The sequence below is a fragment of the Triticum dicoccoides genome, chromosome 1A (genome assembly GCF_002162155.2).
Source record: "Triticum dicoccoides isolate Atlit2015 ecotype Zavitan chromosome 1A, WEW_v2.0, whole genome shotgun sequence".
Taxonomy (NCBI): Eukaryota; Viridiplantae; Streptophyta; class Magnoliopsida; order Poales; family Poaceae; genus Triticum; species Triticum dicoccoides.
The window spans coordinates 135,685,632-135,692,465 of record NC_041380.1 but is presented as its reverse complement, the minus strand read 5'-3'; positions in this window follow the sequence as shown (position 1 = coordinate 135,692,465).

Genomic DNA, 6,834 nt, shown 5'->3' with positions numbered 1-6,834 from the left:
CGCTGCCGCCTCCGCCGCTGCTTGCGCCGGCAGCCACGCACCCAACTGCCCCGCCTTCGCCGTCCTCCGCCATGCCCCGTGCCTCCGCTCGCCCCCCCGTGCACCCCGCCGGCTTGCCCAGTGCCGCTTGGCCACTGGCCTCGCCCCACCGCGCTCCTGCGGGCGAGCGCCCACTCCTGGCGCTCGTTGCGCCCGACCTGCATTGGCCTATGGGCCACTGACCACTGGGCCAGCACCCCCGACCCTATGACAAGTGGGCCATCCCCAGAACGGTTTAAAAAAAGATAAAATAATAAAAAAAATAAGTAATTAATTAATTAACTAACTAAAGGATTAATTAACTTAATTAATTTTGATTAATTAAACTAAAACAACTAATTAAGCCTAACTAATTAACCTAAACCCTAATTAACTAGAACAGTCAATGACAGGGGGTCCCACCCCTATTGACCAGTCAAACGTTGACTGGTCAACTGGGTCCCTCTGGCCCACCTGTCAGCCACTGGGTACACTTTTGTGTACACTGTGCTGGGTGCGCCTAGCAATTTAGCAATTATTTTCGAATTAAAAATAATTTCAGAATAATAATAAAATCTTTAGAAAATCATATCTTTTAATCCGTAACTCGGATTAAATTATTTTCAACATGAAAGTTGCTCAGAACGACGAGACGAATCCGGATACGAAGCCTGTTCGTCCGCTACACATCCCTAGCATAGCAAACACGCAACTTTCCCCCTCCGGCTCCTCTGCCCGAAAACGCAAAACACTGGGGATACTTTCCCAGATGTTTCCCCCTTCACCGATACCACCTCGTACCGCGTTAGGGCACCCCTAGCACCGATACTTGTCATGTCATGCATCGCTATGCATCTGTTTGCTTAATATTTATTGTTTCTTCCCCCTCTTCTCTCGCTAGACACCGAGACCGACGCCGCTGCTACCCAGTACGACTATGGTGTTAATGACCCCTCTCTCTTGCGAGAGCAACCAGGCAAGCCCCCCCTTGATCACCAGATATCGCCTACTCTTGTCTATACTACTTGCATTAGAGTAGTGTAGCATGTTATTGCTTTCCGTTAATCCTATCCTGATGCATAGCCTGTCCTTGCTACTACTATTGTTACCTTTACCTGCAATCCTAATGCTTAGTAGCTAGTTTATCATCAGTGGCCCTACATTCTTGTCCGTCTGTCATGCTATACTATCGGGCCGTGATCACTCGGGAGGTGATCACGGGTATATACTATATACTTTATACATGATACATGTGGTGACTAAAGACGGGTCGGCTTGTGGAGCACCTGCGAGTGATTCACGGATTGGGGGCTGAAAGGACCTTTGTCCCAACGACCCTCTGTGTGGATCTTTGTGGCGAAGCGACCGGGCAGGTTGAGACCACCTAGGAGAGAGGTGGGCCTGGCCCTGGTCGGCGTTCGCGGTTATTTCAAGATAACACGTTTAATGAGATCTTGGTATTTGATCTGAGTCTGGCCACTGGCCTATACGCACTAACCATCTACGCGGGGATAGTTATGGGCACTCGACATCGTGGTATCATCCGAAGCCTTCATGACGTCAGCGACTGAGCGGCGCGCGCCAGGTTGGACCGCGTAACGCAACTTCCTTTGTAATGGAGGTTGCTAGGTCTGCTCTCCAGCCGCCCACGCAACGTGCAGGTGTGCAATGGGCGATGGGCCCAGACCCCTGCGCCATAGGATTTAGACCGACGTGTTGACCTCTCTGTTATGCCTAGGTAGGGCTGCGACGTGTTGATCTTCTGAGGCCGGGCATGACCCAGGAAAGTGTGTCCAGCCAAATGGGATCGAGCGTGTTGGGTTATGTGGTGCACCCCTGCAGGGAAGTTAATCTATTCGAATAGCCGTGATCTTCGGTAACAGGACGACTTGGAGTTGTACCTTGACCTTACAACTAGAACCGAATACTTAATAAAACACACCCTTCCAAGTGCCAGATACAACCGGTGATCGCTCTCTCACAGGGCGACGAAGGGAGGATCATCGGATAGGATTATGCTATGCGATGCTACTTGGCGAACTTACCATCTACTCTCTTCTCCTACTTCAAGATGGAGGTTACCAGAAGCGTAGTCTTCAATAGGACTAGCTATCCCCTCTTATTCCGGCATTCTGCAGTTCAGTCCACATATGATACCCTTATTCTATTTGATACCAATGCATACATATGTAGTGTAGCTCCTTGCTTGCGAGTACTTTGGATGAGTACTCACGGTTGCTTTGTTCCTTCTTTTCCCCTTTTCTATACTCGATTGCTGCGACCAGATGTTGGAGCCCAGGAGTCAGACGCCACCGTCGACGACTACTACTACTACTCGGGAGGTGCCTACTACTACGTGCAGCCCGCTGACGACGACCAGGAGTAGTTTAGGAGGATCCCAGGCAGGAGGCCTGCGCCTCTTTCGATCTGTATCCCAGTTTGTGCTAGCCTTCTTAAGGCAAACTTGTTTAACTTATGTCTGTACTCAGATATTGTTGCTTCCGCTGACTCGTCTATGATCGAGCTCTTGTATTCGAGCCTTCGAGGCCCCTGGCTTGTAATATGATGCTTGTATGACTTATTTTATTTGTAGAGTTGTGTTGTGATATCTTCCCGTGAGTCTCTGATCTTGATTGTACATGTTTGCGTGTATGATTAGTGTATGATTGAACCGGGGGCGTCACACCGTCATACCGGTGTTATGTTCCTTGATTTTGCATTCCTTACGCGGTTGGGTTATAATGGGAACCCCTTGACAGTTCGCTTTGAATAAAACTGCTCCAGCAAGGCCCAACCTTGGTTTTACCATTTGCCACCTAGCCTTTTTCCCTTGGGTTCCACGGACTCAAGGGTCATCTTTATTTTAAACCCCCCCGGGCCAGTGCTCCTCTTAGTGTTGGTCCAACTTGTCAGCCGCCGGTGGCCACCAGGGCAACTCTGGGCTGGCCTACCGGAAGTTCGGACAATCCGGTGTGCCCTGAGAATGAGATATGTGCAGCTCCTATCGGGATTTGTCGGCACATTTGGGTGGCTTTGCTGGTTTAGTTTTACCATTGTTGAGATGTCTTGTAACCGGGATTCCGAGTCTGACCGGGTCGTCCTGGGAGAAGGAATATCCTTCGTTGACCGCGAGAGCTTGTGATGGGCTAAGTTGGGACACCCCTACAGGGATTTGAACTTTCGAAAGTAGTGCCCGCGGTTATGGGCAGATGGGAATTTGTTAATGTCCGGTTGTAGAAAACCTAAAACTTAAACTTAACTAAAATGAATCAACAACGCGTGTATCCGTGATGGTCTCTTTTCGGCGGAGTCCGGGAAGAGAACACGGTCTCGGGTTATGCTTGAACATAAGTATTTCTAGGATCACTTCTTGATCATAGTTTCTCGACCGTGCCTTGCCTTCTCGCTCTCATTTGCGTATGTTAGCCACCATATATGCTAGTGCTTGCTGCAGCTCCACCTCATACCTTTTACCTACACATAAGCTTAAATAGTCTTGATCGCGAGGGTGTGAGATTGCTGAGTCCCCGTGACTCACATATTACTTGCAAAACCAGATGCAGGGACCGATGAAACCATTCCAGGAGATGCGACTGAGCTCAAGTGGGAGTTCGATGAGGACTCAGGGCGATACCACGTTTCCTTTCCAGACGATCAGTAGTGGAGCCCAGTTGGGGCGATCGGGGACATTATGCATTTGGGGTTGTCTTTATTTTGGTTCCATAGTCGGACCTTGAGTGTATCTGGATGATTGTAATGCTATAATTTATGTATTGTGTGAAGTGGCGATTGTAAGCCAACTATGTATCTCTTTTCTTATTCAGTACATGGGATGTGTAAAGATTACCCCTCTTGCGACATTGCCTACAATGTGGTTATGCCTCTAAGTCATGCTCCGACACGTGGGAGATATAGCCGCATCGTGGGTGTTACAATATTCCTACAAATAGTCGCAAAATCCCTGACAGACAATGCTGGAGGCCACCTGATGTGGGCTGGATTAAGATCAATACTGATGGAGCCATCAGCAATGAAGCTTGCAAGGGAGGAGGGGGCGGGGTGGCCCGGTCTCATCTCGCCTTCATTGGATCTTGGAGAAAACCCTTTGATGGGGTTACCGATTCACTCATCGCCGAGGCACTCGCTCTACGGGAGGGCGTGATATTTGCACAACTTCGGGGTTTCTCACATGTGGTGATGGAAGTGGATTGTTTAGAGGTGGTCAACCTCTGGTCGTCGCGCAACAATGCCCGTTCTGTTGTAGCGCCTATATTAGATGTAATTGGGGAAATAGCTTCATGTTTTATCTCGTTTTCAGTTAGACATGTCCCACGGGACTGTAATAGTTCGACTAATCTTTGTGCTAAGCATGCGTGTGCCATTCCGGGCTCCGAATGCTGGCTGTAGGAATGCCCAGATTTCTTAGTAAGCAGCCTCTGTGCTGATTGTAACAGGATTCTGTTAAGGCAATAAAACCCCCAAGTTATCGGCAAATTTTTTTTACCTTTCCATTATCTATTGTATCTCTCTTCGTAGGTTTTACTTTTCTATTATATTATTTTATTATCTCCATTGATATTCCCCCTTTTTGTAAAGTCCATTTTGTTTGTTTTATCTTTCTATTTTTATTTATTACATTGTTGTGTTTACTAGTTGAATATTTATTTGTTGTCACAAAATAACAAACTTAGAAAAAAGAGTCATTGATCAAAATATCACTGTATGCAAGGTATATGTTGCATGCGGCTTATCACAACATTGCAATAGATATCATCTTTTACTTACAAATAAAAAAAATTAGGGGGACTTGTACTAAAATTCCAGGTGAACATGATTCAATCTGTAAAAAAGTTTACTTCGGTATGCTTGACCAAAGAATATCACACGACTTGAGATATATAGCCTTCACATTTGTTGTCCTTGTTTGTAACAGATGTACCAACATTGATCCCATAGGTTCAATACCGAGAGGACTCAGGAGGCATGGGCCCACATGCAGCCCCCCACGCACCCATCTCTCATGGCCCCTGCCCTAATCGCAAGCTCCTACCGCGTGGCAACATAGAATGTCGGTTGGAGCCCCCCTTTGGCTGCAAACTTTCTCTAGAAATTTCCAAATTGCTTTATGTGTTTCAAAAGTTTCGGAGTTACAAAACTCCCATGGTCGATAAAAATATTAGGGACTCATATTTCAGCATCCATAAAAATAATGCTTGAGGTTAGATCCAATCTCGGAGGGGCATGTCACCCTCTAGGGTGAAGGAAATATGCCCTAGAGACAATAATAAAGTTTTTATTTTATATTTCCTTATTCATGATAAAGGTTTATTATTCATGCTAGAATTGTATTGATTGGAAACCAAAATACATGTGTGAATATATAAACAAACACCGTGTCCCTAGTGAGCCTCTACTTGACTAGATCGTTGATCAAAGATGGTTAAGGTTTCCTAACCATGGACATGAGTTGTCATTTGATAATGGTATCACAACATTAGGAGAATGATGTGGTGGACAAGATCCATTTTTTATCTTAGCATAATGATCGTTCAGTTTTATTGCTATTGCTTTCTTCATGTCAACTACATATTCCTTCGACTATGAGATTATGCAACTCACGGATACCGGAGGAATGCCTTATGTGCTATCAAATGTCAGAACGTAACAGGGTGATTATAAAGATGCTCTACAGGTACCTTCGAAGGTGTTTGTTGAGTTGGCATAGATCGAGATTATGATTTTTCACTCCGAGTATCGGAGAGGTATCTCTGGGCCCTCTCGGTAATATACATCACAAGAAGCTTGCAAGAAAAGTGACTAAGGAATTAGTGATGAGTTGATGTATTACAGAACGAGTAAAGAGACTTTCTAGTAACAAGATTGAACTAGGTATGAAGATACCGATGATCGAATCTCGGGCAAGTAACATACCGACAGACAAAGGCAATTACGTATGTTGTCATAACGGTTCGATCTATAAATATCTTCGTAGAATATGTAGGAGCCAATATAGGCATCCAGGTTCTGCTATTGGTTATTGACCGGATAGGTGTCTCGATCATGTCTACATAGTTCTCGAACCCGTAGGGTCCTCACACTTAACGTTCAATGGCGATATAGTATTATATGAGTTATGTGATTTGGTGGCCGAATGTTGTTTGGAGTCCCAGATGAGATCATGGACATGACGAGGAGTCTCGAAATGGTCGAGAGGTAAAGATTTATGTATAGGACGTGTGGCACTCCGGCTCAGAGAAACCGGAACGCCCCGTATTCCAGCCTAGAGATCGAGGTGAAGTCTTCTGGAATATGGCACTGCTTAGCATAGAAAAAACCAGCTCTCTATTACAACACGAATATGAATACAAGGTCTCCGATGTTACAACGAATAACACTGGCACAACGATGCTACACCAACCACAGTTGCTCTATGCAAGCAACATAACAACTCGAGGCAGCGGAACCTCTACTGGCAGCGGAACAACGAACGACGATGATGGACTCCAATCCACAGGGACTCTGGCTGGAGCATTTATCCTTGCTCGCGAGCAAAGGAACCACACCAAACAAGAAGAAATCCTGGAACGACCTACAAACTGGCATGACACACCAGATCAGTACATTGAATGTACTTGCAAGCTCACAATAACCAAAAGCAGTCAAGACAAACAACAACATGGCATTAGCAGGTTAAAGAAATCATGAACATGGCATACACAAACTGAACATGATACGGCTAAAACAACATTAGCATGGCATGAGCATATGAACATGATGATAATACATGCAACAGGTAAACCATATCATGCACCAACT